This window comes from Mastigoproctus giganteus, chromosome 7 (assembly GCF_048544385.1).
Source record: "Mastigoproctus giganteus isolate SK-2022 chromosome 7, ASM4854438v1, whole genome shotgun sequence".
Taxonomy (NCBI): Eukaryota; Metazoa; Arthropoda; class Arachnida; order Uropygi; family Thelyphonidae; genus Mastigoproctus; species Mastigoproctus giganteus.
This window is the reverse complement of record NC_143581.1, coordinates 60,407,982-60,425,736: the sequence shown is the minus strand read 5'-3', so window position 1 is coordinate 60,425,736 and position 17,755 is coordinate 60,407,982. Positions and strand designations below refer to the sequence as shown.

Below are 17,755 nucleotides of genomic sequence, written 5' to 3'. Positions count from 1 at the left end.
AACATGAAAACTAAGCTGTTTGTTAGACAAGGACATTTATTTAGTGTCTCTGAAAGTGATGATGTTAAAGTCCCCAAGATTGAATAAAGTTCAATACCTTACTACAGAACACTTGTAACTGGATCCACAGTTACACTTGAGAACACAAATTTTCCTGGTGATTAATGCAATAAAAACAAAATTATAAATGTCAGAGTTTAATTCCTCGATCCTTTGAAGGAGAATACACTTGGAATTTTCTATTACCTCTCACCATTAAAGAATCTGGTACTTTTTGAATATTTCATATTGAACGAAAAAAAAAAAAAAATTACCTCATTGGGTATTGTTTTCTTGTCAGCTGGTGTAACTTATATATGATCCTAGGATCCTAGCCATGGTAATATGTAATTTACGCCAGAAGTTAGTAGCTTCCAGAAGCAGTATTTCCCAATATCAATCAAACTGCTATATATTAATGGACATTTTGTTGATAAGCTCTGTGAAAAATTTAATGGTGGAAATTGTTTCAGTAACTTCATTGTATGTACTCAGTTGAGAGTTTTGCAGTTGTCATTCTCCTCAGCAGATCTTCTGGTACCTCACAAAGCTGTGTCATTGGAAAAGTTTGGTCCTATTCTGTGCCTTATTTGGTTTGATTTAAAATTTATATATTGTACAGCTTGAATGACAGTGTCATTCAGATGTTATTAGGATGAGAGATGTATTGAATGTATTTCAGTATATCTCGTTTTAATCATCAATTAACCACTGATAATTCAGTCAACCACTGAATTATATTATAGCACGAGCTTACCTCACTGCTTGGGAGAAATATGGCATTTTCATGTGGTCATAATATAACTTATACCCATCACTGTGGTAGTTTTTTTTTTTTTTTTGTTTTGTGTTTTTTGTTTGGTAACATCTTAATTTTGTCTCTGGAATAGGGTCTGATATAGGGAAAAGTATTGCAACTGGAAAAAATTGCAGACCCCAAATTTTTTATTTTAAATTTATCTCTCCCCTCCTCCTTAGCTTTAGTTATATGCACTTTACCTTGCTGTTCAGAATTTAGGTGCTGTGGCTATTTTAAAGGAATAAATTTTTATTTCAAGTGGTCATTGAAATGGTGTGGGTTCAGTGGTCACTAGGTCTTATAGCTTTCTCCTCTGGAGATAGGGCAATGTTGGCCATCTTTTTACATCTCCCTCTCTTTGAGTGATTTAATCAACCTTTTTTCAGAGAGAGAGAGAGAGAGAGAGAGAGAGAGAGAGAGAGAGAGAGAGAGAGTGTGTTTTGAACCTTTTAGGGCCTGAAGAATATATGACTGCCTTTTTTGTTAGTGTTACAGTATATTTCCAGTAGCTTTTGAGACCTTTAAGACCTTTTTAATTTCTCCATTAGCTAACTATTCATATTCAGTTAAAATTTTGTTTTTTCTGGAGATAACTATTAAGTTGATCCCCACAGACAAGGAACTCTCTTTGTGCTATTCTTGAATTACTGAGTTAACTTGTGTGATCTATTTTCAGATGTTAATTCCTCCAACCCCATTCTATTTTATTATAATAGTGGTTTTCATATCCCCATCATAACTGGTTCAGTTATTTTTATATTTTTCTAAGGTGTATGCTGTGTATTAGATCACCAAGCAAATAACTACTTGCAGAAACCTTAAGTTTATAAATATATTCTTACAATGGGGGTTTGAAAAGTTGTGGATTGAATATGAAAGGATAGTGCAGTGTTAAAAATTTCTGTACTTGATGTATAACTCTTCAAATAGTAACCCACCAAGTTTCATACAGTTTAAATAACGTCCTTTTTTTTAATTACAGGTCCTGAGGTCAACACCGTGTGAATGAAGAAAGATGGACAAAATCAGTCACTGTGCAGTCATCCAATATTTGGGGAAAAAAGGGACTAATGCCAAAGGCAATTCATAAGGATATGGTCATTGAAATGGTGTGGTTCAAATGGTCATTGAAATTGGGGGAGGGATGGCTTCCTATTCCATGGTTAAGAAGTAAGCAACAGAATTTAAATGAGAGAGGGAGAGCCTGGAAAATGACCCAAGATGTGGAAGACCTGCAACATCCATCACTCCTGAAGTTGTTCACAGTGTGTGAGATATGGTGATGAGTGACAGTTTAGTACATTGCCAGCATCTTGGGAATCTTATCTGAGCACGTGTACCACACAGTAACAGTGGTTCTAGCTATGAAAAAAGTGTCAGTATGATGGGTCCCAAAATTGTTGATGGCAGATCAAAAATGCACAAGAGTTTCCAAGTCAAGTGAACATTTGCATTGTTTACAAGCAGAACCAGAAAATTTCCTTGCAAGGTTTGCGACCATGGACGAGATGTGGGTCCGCCACTTTCAACCAAAGGAAGCCAAGTTAATTCCTTCTGCTGGCATGGTGAGGGCATTGGTTTTTGGAATGCCAATGGAGTGTTGCTAGTGGATACCTTCAGAAAGGCTAGACAGTCACAGGAGTGTATTATGCAGACTTTGAGGTGTTTGCTTGAAAAGATCAAAGAAAATGCTAAGGAAAACTCAGCAAAGGAACCTTATTCCACCAGAATGGCATGCCTGCTCACAAGTCTGTCATTGCCATGGTTGCACTACATAGTGTGGCTTTGAAATCTTGGACCATCTCCCATATTCATCAGATTTAGCACCATCAGACTCGCCAATTCCTAATTTGAAAAAATACCTGGCTGGCATCATTTTCCATTTTTGCACCGACAGTGACATTATTGCTGTAGTGGATGCATTCCTGGATGGTTAAGAGAATTTCCTTTGCAGCTGAAATCAATGCATTGCAGCATCAGCCAGACTCCTAAAATAAACCATTAATACTTGGGCCACAAACTTTTCAAACTCCCCTTGTAGGAATACGAGGAGTGTTTGTGCAGTGGAGCATGCCATCTTTCATGTCAATCAGCATATTTTTCAATCTGTTAAAACCTATAAGCAAATTCTAAGGAAAGCTACTAATTGCTAAAGAAAATGACTAAACAATTCTCCTTCTGAATTGAAGGCTTGTGCTTATTTCTCTCTTGATTAATTAGGGCAAAATAGGTAACCTAGTGTGATTTCACAAATACTTCCTTTTCCTAATTCAGAGCACATTAAATTAAGTGGCACAGCTTTTAAATTATTAGTTTAGCATAAAATAGTTTAGGCTTCTCTCACACACAGAATCAAAAGAAATATATTTAAGATAGTAATTTGTCATTGAAATAAGTATATTTGCATATGTACATAAGTACATACTTAAAACTGTTGACATTAAGATGTACTGTTTAAGTTCTTGGAGTAATTTACAATTCCCCCACCCTCACTGGTACATGCTGCTCTTACAATGACATTGTGAGTTGGGTTGCTTTCATTGAATTCCCAACCAATAATGTTTTATGAATTGGCAATTTTAATTTCAGCTTAACTTTTTCTAAACTTTTGAAATTTTGTTCCCAATTTGATGCAGTTAGCCTTCCTCCACCTAATATGGATGATTCTAGACTTGATAGATGCTTTTCTGCTTGTTTGTATTGTATGTGCTAGTTGTCATGTGTACTGAATCACCATTCAGAACACATGACAACCCCACATTTTTTTTGCATGTGATTTTGTTTTTTTTATGTAAGGTATTTTTTATTTTCTCATTCCATTAAAAGCAGTTTCATCCTCCTCTTAGTTTTTTGAAAAAGGACTGGATAGTTCCTGTTCCTAAAATTTCTAAGTATCAGTCCATTGTAGGCTACTACCCCATTTCAAGCTCTGTTGAAAACTATTGGTAAATTTGAATTTTTATACTAAAAACACAACTTGCATGTTTTTAGTATAAAATCTTATTCTTTCTTCTGTTCATTGTGGTTTCCACCTCAAGGTTGATTGAATCTTATGTAATAAATGGTGTATCCATTATTTATAAATCATGGGAGGATAAACTTACTTTATATGCTTTTACTCAGTTCATTGTCTACTTTAATGTAACATACATACTTGATTGTGGGGTCTTTTTATAAGTTATTAGCTTCATTGTTACTTAACCAAAACTTTTTTTTTTCATAGGAAGCCCCAATAATTAATTTTTTTTTCATTATTGGGACTATGAGTACAAAATGGTTCTTTATCTGCATTATTATTATTTATTTTTATTTTTTTTTCAAGCACATTCTAATTTTTAATTGTTAATCCAGTTAAGTCAAAGTATATTAATTTTGAATTAATTGATTCAGGCACTGATATGAATGTCAGAATCAGTGATAGAAACCGATGATCCCTTCAGCCTGTAAAACTTTTAGGTATTTTTGAAGCTGAACTTATCTTTAGGTTGTATTGCAACCTAAAAAGTTAAGTAGAATACCTAACTTTCTAACTAACTTTAGGTATTGTACTCAGTGCCTTCTGGTTGCTAAAATTTGATCTCCTTATTGCTGATCTATGATTGTCATAAAATATTTCAGAATTTATACTACCCCATTATAGTTTTATTCTTTGGTTATTTGGTTTTTGCCATCATCAGTAATTAAGCATACTTTCCTCTAAGTTCACCTTAAAGTGGATAAACTTCTTTCCTGACAACATTTCTGTTTACAGTCCAGTTGAAACCAACTTTTTCATACATGTACCCTCCCATCACTTGAGTATGTAATGAAGAGAGCTAATTTTTATCCACCATTTTGAAACAAAGTCACCATTAGATTTTAGATTGGGGATTTTAATTTTCCAGATATTGAACTCACTGGAACTTGTGAGTTGGTCACTCACACACTAGTAAGACTTTTTTGGATTTATTGGATGACTGTTTTCTACAGCAGCATGTTTGAGAGACAACCAGAAGGAGTAATACTCTTGATCTGATTATCAGCAGTGATTATTCATGCATTAAGAATTTGCAGATAAAGGAACCACTGGGTGACAGTGATCACAATGTACACAATATGGCAATTATTTAAAGATGTAACTACCATCAAGTCTAAAGGGAAGGGCTTTTGCTTTTGTAGAGGTGACTACTGGGGTCTGAGATAGTTTTTATATTCTGTACAGTGGGATCAACTGATCATGTTACCAACGTTGAATTCTAAATGGACTTAATCTTGGAGGCTACTAGGCTTTTCATTCCAACTAAGAAATACTGTTCAAGGTTCAGGCCTAAATGGATGTCAGATGAATTAATGAGACTCGTGGCAGAGAAGAAAAATGTATGGGATGCATATAAATTATCAGGTGACAGAAGCCTATGACAGATATAGGCCTGACGTAGCCGAGTGGTCAGGAGCGAGAGTGAATAGCACGTGTTCCTTGAGTGGACAGGGGTTCAAGCCCGTGACTACTAAATACGATAAATATTTGTATTGACGATTTATTGTAAACTCTATTGACTTGGTTGCCGTGCCGGAGTATAAACAGAAAATTTATTTATTTTATTTATAAGCTTGTCTGTAATCAAGTCACAAAGGAGGCTAGGAAGGCAAAGCAGATTATGAGAAATATTTGGCAAAGGACAAAGAAGAACAGCAAAGAGTTCTTTATTTGTGTAAACTCTAGAAGGAAAGGGATGAATCAGATTGGACCACTTAACATAGATGGGTTGACTATTGATGATCATGCTCAGGTAGCTGATAAACTGAATGAGTATTTTGCATCTATATTCACAAGTGAGGAGTTATTCAATGAGGGAAATGCCAGAAGTTTATCAAACTCTTACAGGGGACTAAGTGATTTTGTAATAACTGAGAGCAAAGTGGAGGAGAAATTGTTGAAGTTAAACATAAGGAAGGCATCTGGGATGAATTGGATCTATCCAGTTATATTAAAGGAGGCAGCAAAAGAAGTAAGCAAACCCTTAGCCATAATTTTGAGAGCTTCCTTGGACTCAGGGGAGGTACCCATGGACTGGAGGTGTGCAAATGTATCACCAATTCACAAATTGGGTTCAAAAGGTGACACAACTAACTATAGAACTGTTAGTTTAACTTGTGTTCTGGTGAAAATAATGGAGTCACTGGTTAAAGAAGCATTGTAGGATCATCCAGACAAGATTGCAGTAATAGTTAAGACACAGCACGGCTTTGTTAATGGGAGAGGTCTTGTCTTTTACCTTCTTTGACCAATTTGATTGGATACTATGATGTGGTCATAAAGGAACTGAATGTCAAAAATAATTTTGATATCGTATACTTGGATTTCAGGAAAGCTTTTGATACTGTTGCACATGGAAGATTGCTGTACAAATTAGAGAGTTATGGCATTAAGGGTAAGTTGCTACAATGGATAAAGGGATGGTTGAGTGGGAGATGACAGAGAGTGGTAATCAGTGAACACTGCTCTTCGTGGACAATTGTTATTAGTGGAGTTCCCCAGGGTTCGCTGCTGGGCCCATTGCTGTTTGGTGTATTCATCAGTGATATTGATGAAGATATATCAGAATTAATGTCCAAGTTTGCAGATGATACAAAGGTTGACAGGATTGTTAACGTCAGTAAAGACAGTACGCTACTCCAACTGGATCTAGATAAGTTGGGCAAATGGGCTGAGAAGTGGTAACTGAAGTTTAACATTGACAAATTCAAAGTACTGCATATGGGTAGCAATAACCGAAGAGAAATTTACCAACTGTTTGGTACTAAACTCAGGGAAGTGGAAAGTGAAAAAGACCTGGGGGTAATTGTGCAGTCAAATATGAAGTTTGCTGCCATGGGCTGCCAGGGCAGATCATGGAGTCTTGTCAATGATATATAGGAATTTTGCTAGCAGGGACAGGGAGGTGATTATCCCGTTGTACAAGGCAATGTGGTCAGGCCACACCTAGAATACTGTGTACAAGTCTGGAGGCCTCATTTTAGGAAGGATGTAGAGTTGCTAGAACAAGTACAAAGAAGGGCAATAAGATTGGTGAGTGGGAACAAAGGGGGTTCTCTTACCAAGAAAGGCTTAATTCTGCAAATTGCAGCACCTGGAGAGTAGGCACCTGCAAGGTGTCTGATTGTTTGTGTTTATAAGGCCTTTAATGGGTCACATCAGCTGAATGCTGATGTGATTCTTCCTCTTGCTCAGATTAACAACCTGAGTTAGCGTAGATTAAAATTGAGGAAAGACTGTTGTAGAATAGATTTGTGGAAATTTGCCTTTAGCCAGCAGGCGGTTGATTGGTAGAACAGACTTCCATCTGTTCTACCAATCAACCGCCTGCTGGCTAAAGGCAAAACAGACTTCCATCTTTTGTTGTGGAAGTTGTAGAATAGATGGCCTAAATAAATTTAAGGCTGAACTGGACAGGCACTTGGAACGAATGGAGGGGTGAAATGGGACGGTTTTTTTTTTTTTTCGGCTGATGCTGCATAAGCTTGCTTTCTTGCATCGTATGCCTCTACTAATGCTTGAAACAGAATGGCAGGCACTTGAAATACAACGCCTTCGTAGCCAGGTGGGAAGGAGCAGCAGTGCATAACACACGCTTCTTGATTAGACCCGGGGTTCGATCCCATCACCACTAAATACAGAGGATGCGGGAAGGTCAGGGAATGACCACTGCATATTCCCGGACAAATATGGCCTTAGTTGCTAATGCTCCTAAAAACCAAATAACAAACAAACTTGAAATACAGTTTGTTTAGAAATTTTCTGTTTACAGTCCAATTGAAATAGATTTTACAATGTTATAGGATTGTAGGAGGATATTTCAACATAATAATTAATCAAATATGGTTCTTATACTTTACTTTGTTTGATTTTTGGTCATTGAGGTAATTTGAGACACTCCAGTATGTCTGTTTTGAAGGTCACTGGCTTTTCATCAGTTGGTGGGTAGGCATCATTAGTGAATGTATGCTGAACTGTGAGTAATGTGTGTATTTTATATAAGTGAACATAGACAAAATAGTGAAATACAATAATATTCAATATATAACAGCTATTTAGTTTACCTTTATCTCCCAGAACTGGGTTGTATTTGTCCCACACAGTATAATACTATAGGATTGCAGGGAGTCATTTCAACATGGTAATTGAAATGAAATAAGATATATATACTTATATGAATAAATATGATATATATACATGCTTTACTATAAATATAATAAATATATATATATATATATACTTTACTACATTCAACTTTTGATCAGGAGGATCATTCTGCTCCCCCATTCATTTGGCAAATGTTTGCTAATAAAGACCACCTGCAGTTGATGAGGAAAGTAAGATTTGAAATAACTGTCCTGGTGGCATCTCAGAGTTTTAAGTGCATAGAAGATTCATCTTTTCAGGTTATGCTATACAATTTAGAAAGATCGGCAATTTAGGTAGAACCACGGATAATGGTATTTGTCTTTAAATTGAACATAAGCCCAAGCTTTAGTGCTGAGGCCACTGTTTTTGGTGGGAAAATCATTGTGATTGAAAATCAGATGCAGAAAAGCATACAAATTGTAGTTGATTTCACTACCATGTTGAAATATTCAACACAGTTCAACAGGGGAATATATCAACTATGTTTTACTTCCATACTCTGCTTGGCTATTTGCTTAGATAAGATACATTATTCAGCACTTTCCCTAAAGTGGCCAGCTCACTAGAAGCCAGTAAGCTTCGAAACAGCTGTCCTGGTATGTCTCAGATTTTTAGCTGTATAGCAGATTCACCTTTTCAGATGATACTTTATAAATTAAAAAGATATCAGAACCTTAAGCTGAACTGTGGATAATGTTATTTGTGTCTAAGTTGAACATAAGCCCAAGCTTAACACTGAGTATTTGGCCTTTTACAATACAAAGTTGCTTAGTTGCATTAAAATCACCTTACATAGTTTTCTGAACTGTTAAACCATTGATATCAAGTGGACCATGTGATTCAACCACTTTCTTTTATTGTTAATATAAGTAAAGAAGCCTTTGTTGCTTTTCTTTGCATTCTTTGCCAGAGACTTCTTGTAACCTGCCTTAGCTTGCTTAATGGCCTTTGTGACTTGATTGCAGACTAGCTTATATTTACAATAGGCTTCTGTGTCATCTGATAATTTGTATGTATCCCATGCATTTTTTTTTCTCTGTCACAAGTCCCATTAGTGTGGAGGTGTAGCGCCCACACCACATAGAGGAACGCCACCCCTCTATGTTACCAGGCAGTACTAGGTGGTAGATGACTCTCATCAACCGGTGAAATACCACCACTTTGCTTATTGGAGGCTTGAAGTGGTGGAACCTATGTTTAGTCTCTAGAGCTAAGTTCCGGTCAACCCTTCCGTATCTCTTCCATCATGCAGTATGATTGATGACTTTTGAGGTTATGATGAACGTCGTGGTGAGATCCAATATTCCTTACATTTCGAGGGTACAGCTCTAAAACGGTGTTCGCAGGCTGGCCGCTAGTTAGTACACCGGACCGAACCTATTGGTAACTCTCTAGGAGGCTTCTGGATCAGCTAGTGTATAATCTTGCTACCTCTACTCTGCCAGATAGTGACTGGAGGGAGTCCGAGTAGTGTGTATGCGGGGAGCATTGTAGAGGCCACGTTATGTCAAGGATCTGGGTATATTCTTACCACATGTACGCATATCCAAAAATTTCATTACTTCATACAGCATGTCCCACCCACTTTTTCTTACTATTGATTACACCATGAATTGTCAAACTAATAGAGCAATCTTATCTGCGAAAAGATCTAAACCTCCCAAGGACTTTCTAATTCATTTCACAAATATACGTGGTCTCAATTCTAATCTCAACGATGTCCATTTCCACTTGCAGTCTGCCAAGCCCCATGTACTTTTTCTGACAGAATCTGTTATCGGTTCATTCAACTACTGCTCATCTTAGATGCCCAAATTATTCCCTGTATGATTCCTTTCGCCTCAAAGGTGGTACTTGTGCATATGTCCATTCTGATATTCCCTGTCAGAGACTTGGCAATTTGGAATCTTCTCTGGTTTAAAATCTTTCTACCTCATTGTGTCAAATTCGTCTGTTGTCTCTACCGTTCTCCCAACTCCACTAATCACTTGGAGCTCTTTGACTTCCTCTCTTTGCAACTTGACTTTCTCCAGTCCAACTTTCCTAACAGTGAAGTAATTTTCCTTGGTGATTTTATATGTTCACAACTCCAGCTGGCTTCCGTTTTCTAGTCACACCGACCCAGCAGGTCGAGATGCTGAGGCTTTTGCAATTACTAATGACCTAGCAGAGATTGTTCATTTACCTACAAGAATACCAGACAATCCTAATCATACAGCCAATACGCTTGATCTTTTTCTCACAAACAACCCTTCTAAGTACACGGTCGAAGTGAGAGGTCCTTTAGGCACTTCAGATCACAACTTGGTGATTCTCTTCTCCAATGGAACCTTTATCTCATGGCTATTCCCAACCTCGTGTTGTTTGGCATTACAAGAATGCAAAATGGGATGACCTGCGAGACTTCTTTTCTTCTTTTCCTTGGTCAGATTACTGTTTCAAAACTTCTGATGTCAACGTTTGCTCAGATCGTGTCAGTGAAATTATTCTTGCAGGAATGGAATCCTTTATCCCACACTCCACTTTAAAATCTCGTCCTTTATCTAAACCTTGGTTTTCCAATAAATGTGCTAAGGCTGTCCAAGAGAAGAACGTTGCATATCGTAAATGGCTTGTTTCTAATTCTTCAGTTTCATTTTCTGCCTACACCAAAGCTCGCAACAATTGTAAAGCAGTTATTAATCAGTCCAAACTAGAGCTTGAACAGGCTAAGAGTAGAAAACTTGCTTCTTGCCCTAATGGTAGCTGAGCATTCTGGTCTGTTGCCAAAGCTATTGGCCACAACTTTTGCCCATCTCTGCTCCCACCTCTGTCCAAACCAGATGGTTCTGTTGTCACTTCAGCCAAGGATAAAGCTGACCTGCTAGCATCCCATTTTATTTCCAGCTCGTGTATTAATGATCTTGGTAAAACACCTCCCACCATTCCCAACACGCTCCATTCAATGCCTCCTGTGGTCTTCCGTCAAAAGGATATTAGAAGGATTTTGATGAATCTTGATGCTAAGAAAGCTCCAGGTCCCGATGGTATTTCTCCACTTGTTCTCAAAACCTGTGCTCCTGAACTTACTCCTATTCTTTACCTGGTCTTGGCGCATTATAGCCTGAGATGCTAATGCGTCAATAAAATACAAACCAACAACAACTCTTATTCTTTGCCGCCTTTTTTCACTTTCTTATTCCAAAGGTGTTTTTCCTTCTGCTTGGAAATTTGCTCATATCCAGCCAGTTCCTAAAAAGGGTGACAAATCCCTCTCATCCAATTATCGTCCCATTGCAATTACTTCTACTCTTTCTAAAGTAATGGAGAAATCAATTAACCGCCAACTCTTAAACTACCTAGAAACCTTCCGTCTGATCAACGATCACCAGTATGGATTCCGTCAGTGTCGATCCACTGGTGATATTCTGGTTTTTGTTACCCATTTATGGACTAATTCAATGGAAAGGTTCGGTGAAACACAAGTAGTTGCTCTTGACATCTCAAAGGCTTTTGATCGTGTTTGGCATAAAGGTTTTCTAAACAAGCTTCCATCTTATGGTTTGCCAACTGTTTTTAGTAATTGGTTATCCAGTTTTCTCTCTGATCGCTCACTGAGGGTGATGGTAGATGGCTCTCTGTCTTCTAACTTCTCCACTAATGCCGGTGTCCCCCCCAAGGTTCAGTTCTTTCCCCCACTCTTTTTCTCTTGTATATCAATGACCTTCTTCCATTGACTGGAAATCATATCCATAGTTTTGCCGATGATAGCACATTGCATTCAACTTTCCATTTTGAGCAACCTTGTCCTGCTGAATCAGCTTCAACTTCTCGAAAATCTGCTACCAATTCCTTAAATGCTGATCTTCAGGTAATTCTCCAGTGGTGCAAAAGACAACTTAGTTGATTTCAACCCTTCTAAAACTCAGTCTTGTCTTATATCTCGCAAAAAGGATTCTTCTGCTCCTATGCTTATGTTTAGTGACACTCCGATTTCTAGGCAAAATGATATATCTCTTTTGGGGATTACCCTAACTTCTAATCTCTCTTGGCACAAGCACATTACAAATATTGCTTCCTCTGCATCTAAAAAAACTTGGTTTTCTCTTTCGCTCTCGGCATTACTTTTCTTCCAAACAGCTGCTCACTCTGTATAAATCGCAAATCCGCCCTGCCATGGAATTTTGTTCCCACATCTGGGGTGGTGCCCCCAAAACCTCTGTCAGGCTTCTTGATTCCATTCAGAAGAGGGCAGTTAGGTTAATTAATGATTCATCTCTAACAGAGTCTCTCCACTCGCTTTCTCATAGATGCACTGTTTCTGTTGCATGCCTCTTCTACAGATACTTCCATGGGCACTGTTCTTCCGAATTGGCTTCTATAATTCCCACTCTCTCTCTCTTTCAAAACAGTCCGAACACGTGCAGCCACCAGCCAACATCCATTTACTGTCCAACTTCAAACCCACAGAACCAACTTTTCATCTTCCTCATTTATTCATTCAACTGCCTTTTTCTGGAACAACCTTCCTTCATACGTATTTCCTGAAAATTACAATCTACAGAAGTTCAAGTCCAGTGTCAACAAATATCTTCTTTCGTCTTCTCAACCTCCAACCCAAGCACGGTACTAAGTACTATAGGTTCTAATATCTCTCGTGTTTGGGGTTCACATAAAAAAAAAAAAAAAAAAAAGTTCATCTGACATCCATTTAGGTCTAAGCCTTGAACAGTATTTCTTAGTTGGTATGAAAAGCCTAGTAGCGTCTGTGATTATTATATTGAATGCACTTCCCATTTAGAATTTGTTGATGGTAACATCATCAGTTGGTACCACTGTTTAGAATGTAAAAACTATCTGAGACCACTGGTCTCTTTTATAAAAGCAAAAACTCTTCCCTTTACTGTTAATTTAAGTATATTAAATACACTGTGATCACTGCTACCTAGTGGTTCTTTTAACTATAGATTCTTAATGCATGAACAACTGCTGATAATCAGATCAAGTGTATTGCTCTCTCTCTCTCTCTTCCTTCTCTCTCTCTCTCTCTCTCTCTCTCTCTCTCTCTCTCTCTCTCTCTCTCTCTCGTTGCCTCTCTTACATGCCACTGTAGAAAACAGTCATCCAATAAATCTACAAAGGACTTGCTAGTGTGTGAGTAACCAACCCACAAGTTCCATTCAATATCTAGAAAGTTAAAATTTTTTATTATAAGACAAGCATGTCTTATAATAAGAAATTCTGCCAGTAAATCAGCATGATTTACTGGCCCACTTTTACTGGTACACTTTTCCCTTTAAAGCTGTTTGTTGTACTCATCACAATCATTCTGCCTATAAATTTTTGTTTTCCCAATGCTTATGTCACACCAAACTGACTCATCATTGCACTGGTCACCCATGTTGAGCTGAGTGGGCTAGCCAGGTGGGTAAAGTGCCTGCCTGGCAACCCAAAGGTCACGGGTTCGAATCCCGCCTCGGGCTTGGATCAGAGTAAAATGCAAAAACTTTGGAAGGCGCATTATGGCCACAGACGCCGATGCACCAACAACTAAAAAAAAAAACCCATGTTGACTGCACTGCTTTAGATTTAATATTCTTTTTAACTAAGAATATAATTACCACCATCTCTCCTGTCCTTTCAGTACACAATGGGCTCCCTATATTCAAATTCTGCATCTCTTACATCTGAGCGACACATCTCTGATATCCGTACAATGTCTGCATTTGATGACTTAATCAGTACTTCAAATTTATGAAATTTATTTACTTAGATAGTATGAATCAGAGCTGTACTACTCAATATGTTCTACGTTGATAATAATTTAGTAAAATAATAAGAGGAGTTTACCTCAATATAGTGCATAGAACACTCCCGTATGATACCCTCCAGAAATTAAAACGGAAAAAACAAAAAAATCGACAACTTGCAATAAGGACATTATTATACAGAGGGCAGATAAAGGAGATACAGTGGTAATACTTGATAAACATGATTATATTAATAAGTTAGATTCAGTTGTGTCAGATACCTCCACTTATTGTGAAGTAGCCCCCTCACTGTTTACCAATTTGGTCAATCAATACAATAAAACGTTAACCACGTACTGAAAAAACGACTACATTACTATGGTTCGGTTAAAGGAATTGAAGTCCAGAACATACAATATTCCTGCACTTTTCGGTCAGGTAAAATTACACAAGACTGGGTTTCCTATTCGACCTATTGTTTCCTACAGGAACTCGGCATTTTCATCCTTAGCCACACATGTATATAACATTATAAAACCCTTTAGACAGGTAATACAATTTGGGATTAAGAACTACGATACATTATTTAATAAGCTTAAAGACTGTAGACTCGGCGACAATGACAATTTATTCTAACTAGATGTTACCTCATTATATACGAATGTAAACGTTGAATACACATTAGATATTATTTGGGATATGTTAAATAAAAACTCGACACCAATTAATTATACGAAGCTACCTATTAAGGAAATTTTTCACTTAATTAAACTGTTGGTTGAGGCTAACTACATCACCTTTCGTGACAAGGTGTACAAACAAATTTTTGGATTACCAATGGGTTTGAGCCTGAGTGGCTTAAAGTCAGAGATCTATCTCTCAACGATTGAGCAGATACATTTGACACCTTTTCGAACCCATATCACACTATGGGAGGTATTTAGACGATGTTCTAGTTATTACCGATAGTAATACTATCCAAGACATTTTACATTCGTTTAATAATATTCATTCTAGACTCAAATTTACATTGGAAAGGGAGGATACGGATACAAAATCATTAAACTTTCTAAATTTCACGCTTACCCGGGACTCGAATAACATACAATTTAGCATCTATCGAAAACCTACAAACACCGGTATGCTTCTTCATTATAATAGCTATCACCCGTTCACCTACAAAAGATCGATTATCTTTAATCAATTTCTTAATGCCTATAAATATTCAACGACGGAATCTGCTTTGGACTCAGAAATACAAATATTAACTAGCAGATTCTTAGTTGGATCAGAACACACTTCTGATCATAAACCGAATTAGGGTACAAGCTAAGGATAGGATACAAAATACTACACCAATCAACAATAGTAATATCAAAAAATACTTTATTTCTGTTCCATATGTTGAACAGTATCACAAACAGCTTAACAGATTCTTTAAAGATACCGAATTTAAAATTGTAGTTAGGCCAATACGGAAGTTACACACTATACTGAACAATCGCTCGGTTCTTTCAGCGTTCGAAACACAAATTAATGATCTGGTATACAACATTTCTTGCGGTGATTGCGACTCGTCTTATCAAGGTTCGACCCGATTTTCTCTTAATATTCGTATAAATCAACATGAAGCCTCAGTTCATGCTTCTCGTTCAGCAGCGTCAGAATTAGCCTTTCATGCCATTAACGAAAAACATACTTTCTTATTTAACGAGGCCAAAATACTTAACGTTCAACGTAATTATACGAGACTATTAATTGCAGAAACCGTTGAAATTAAATTACACGAGAATTCTGTTAATGTTCAGCGGCCATATTTGATCTCCGATGCGTGGACCTTTACGCGAATGCGCTAAGACAAATAATCTCTATTTAAGTATCAGGTTTAAACCAATTCGGTAATTTTCATTCCTGTGATCACGACATACGGTCGAAAAGCGTTGTCAGCTTCAGTAAGGAAATTCGTTTTGAATATTTTCGTTAGATTCTTTTAATTGCATTAAATTGATTTTTAATTATTTTAAATTGATTTGAATTGTGTTAAATTGATTATTTAATTATTTATATTTTACTCTAATGTACCGGTAAGTTGTCGGTTTTTTTTGTTTTTTCCGTTTTAATTTCTGGAGGGTATCATACGGAAGTGTGTTCTATGCACTATATTGAGGTAAACTCCTCTTATTATTTTACGAAATTTATTTACTGTACTCCTAGCATTAGTGTATATACACCTTTTCCTACTCTTAGTTACTCTAACACAGTCCATGTATTTTCTTGTTTGTGATGACCCACAGTAGGACTTGAAATCCCTAACACCTTGCTCTCTAGGCTGCTGCATGTTCCATTTGAAGCAGTGCAAGAATCACTTTTTCCTTTGCCTGTGACTAGTTAATCTATTAGTCTGTATGTCCTCCCAAGCTAGTAGTTTTCTGATCCAACTAACACCGCATCGATAACATCAGCAAGTATTCTTGCTGATGCTATCGATGCGGTGTTACCCATTCTATTTAAGTGTATCCCATCCCTGTTTGGCGCACTATAGCCTTAGATGCTGATGCACCATAAAAATCCTAATAACCAACCAACCAATCAACCAACCCATCCCTGTAAAAACAGTCCTGTTAAGAAGCACAGCTCCAACTGAGAAACAAGTTCTACCCTATGAGCCTTGCACGGTCTCTACTGGGCCTCAGTATCTCTCTTGATTGACAAGGCTCTCAACATGTACTCCCTTCTGTTGTGTCTGGACAGAATTACACACTTTCAAATTTAATCCTAACTCGCGAAACATTAACTTGTACTTGTTAAGTCCTTAATCTCCTACTTTTAATATCATTAGTTCCAATGTGTACAACTATATCACCTTTCATGCCCTTAAATGATGATATCTGCTCTACAACATTATCTGCTTTTGTTTTTTGTTAAATCACAATATATCTTTAATTCTTCTTCCTGTGAGCTTCAGTTTTGAAAACAAGAAGAAATAGCGAGGAAAAAAGACTAGAGAATAAAGAATAGGGGACCACAGACATTTGGTTCTGGCCAGAATCCATAGAACTGCCTTTGAATTATGAAAACTGCCCTGAATTGAATATTTGCAATTTTGATAAAGAATCTGTTTCAAAGGCATGAAATTTTATAAACAGATTATGTTTATGAGACTGTTTTACCAAGCTTGAAATGAAACTTGATGCAAACTTTTTATTTTTTATTTCAATTGCTCATTTTAAAAAAATCACAGAGCATGACTTCGCTGAACTACTTTGCATACAGCAGTATGGAATGATGTATGATGAGAAACCTATTGCAAAAGTATATTCAAACAGCACCTTGTTGGATAAAAATTGTATTTATTGATATCATTGTGTTGAAACCATTCACATAACTTTTGGGCAGTATCTCATCTTCTCTTCAGCAACTGTATCTTTTTGCTATTTCTCTGTGGGGAAACATATTTCTGAACAATGTACCTGCATGATCAGCTCAACTCAGAGGAAGATCATGTTCTGTGACAAAAGATGCAAATAAACATTTGGCACATGTGATATCATGAAATAAATCTATTATTTGTGTGAACTGCATGCTTTTAAATGCTTTTTTTAATGCTTATTTGTTTGCAAATGTCTGATTACACTGAGTTTCCCACCATTTGAAATCGAAAAAAAATGACATCTACACAAGGCAAACATTATCTTTTTCAGATTTTACAATACGTGGAATATATTGTTTATATGTATGACATCTTACTGAAAGATATTGTTAATTATCTTCATAACTATGAAATGGCTGCACTTAACAGAGAACAGCACTATAATCCTGGTTTCCATTTTGCAGTTTAGACTACCATAGTACCTGGTGGCCATGTTAACAAAATAAAGCAGAAATTAATAAAATAAAAAAAAATAAAAAAGTTAAATTTTAATGTAGTGTTATTATTTTTTGTGAAAAGAAAAACTTAAGTTCTTGCAGAAAGATGGAGGAATATTATTGCAAGACAGAGAAAGGTCAAATGGAATAATACAA

At 36.8% G+C, this 17,755-nt stretch overlaps 1 protein-coding gene across 1 annotated transcript in view; it reads left to right on the top strand.

Annotated features, from left to right (window-relative positions):
* RabGGTa (Rab geranylgeranyltransferase subunit alpha) overlaps positions 1-17,755 on the top strand; it is a 141,537-nt gene that overhangs the window by 43,590 nt on the left and 80,192 nt on the right. The gene's annotated exons all lie outside the window — the stretch shown is intronic.